The sequence below is a fragment of the Stegostoma tigrinum genome, chromosome 10, assembly GCF_030684315.1.
Source record: "Stegostoma tigrinum isolate sSteTig4 chromosome 10, sSteTig4.hap1, whole genome shotgun sequence".
NCBI lineage: Eukaryota > Metazoa > Chordata > Chondrichthyes > Orectolobiformes > Stegostomatidae > Stegostoma > Stegostoma tigrinum.
In genome coordinates, this window is record NC_081363.1 from 95,823,137 (window position 1) to 95,824,177 (window position 1,041).

Genomic DNA, 1,041 nt, shown 5'->3' on the forward strand with positions numbered 1-1,041 from the left:
TCGTTTGCAAACCAGCTGGCTGCCACCTGCGATTTGTTCATGTCCAGGATTAGAAAACTGTGCAGAAAAACCTCAGGGTAAGGAGAAAGGCAAGGAAGATGGCAGTTCATAGCTGCACTGAGGTTCGAATAGTCTCCCAATGTGATTTGTCGTTCTCGAATTCTAATGCTTTCTCGAATTCTAATGCTAGCTCTGTTTTTCAGACAGAGGGTTATGTTTCAGCCACTTACACTGCAAAACCAGTGTGGTAAGTCTAAGTACGCAGCTCGGTATGATCTGCTGCCCAATCTGTTCAGCTTGGTGCACTTTCTCAGTCGTTCGGTATTTTTCACATTATGTGTTATCGTGAATATTGTTCCGTTTTGAGCAAAGAGCGAAATCATTCGCCAGAGTGAAAATCTAAATTCCAGAAATGCCATGCAGTTCATGTTTTCTTTATCCAAGCATAACCGAATACACTTTCTCCCAGGCACATTACATTTGTTTCCGAACTGAGTCTCACAGGATGTTCCCAGCTTTCCTTTGATTGTTATTTGATCGAACGGCTATCAGCATCTGGTGGGAAAATAATGTTTTAGCTGGGTAAAACGGATGAACAAGACAGGAATCCTTGAAACCTTTCCCTGTGCCTTTGCTTTTGTTGTTTTGCAGTAACATCATCAGAAAGAATCATATTTGACCATGCAGTGTGAGTGGTAGCGTGGCCGAGTGGTCTAAGGCGCTGGATTTAGGCTCCAGTCTCCTCGGAGGCGTGGGTTCGAGTCCCACCGCTGCCATTTTGTCGGTTGGCTGCACTGCTGAAGCTGGGTAAGGATGTGCTGCATTTCAGTAGATAGCAACAGAAGGAAATGCTTGGTTTCCAATCAATGTATGATGCAGGAGAGCACAGAACATCTGATCTTCGTTTCCATTGTTATCAATTTCATCTGGAAATGTAGACAGTGGACACACAACTTTCGGTCTACCTCATCAATGTCGACCAGACATCTTAAATTAAAACAGTCGCATTTGCCCCGTATCCCTCTCAATCCTCCCGACTCA

At 44.3% G+C, this 1,041-nt stretch overlaps 1 non-coding gene across 1 annotated transcript; it reads left to right on the plus strand.

Moving 5' to 3' along the window:
- Positions 1–694: 694 nt before the first annotated feature.
- On the plus strand, positions 695–776 carry trnal-uag (transfer RNA leucine (anticodon UAG)). Its single transcript has one exon. It is a non-coding gene; the product is annotated as a tRNA-Leu (tRNA).
- Positions 777–1,041: the final 265 nt, after the last annotated feature.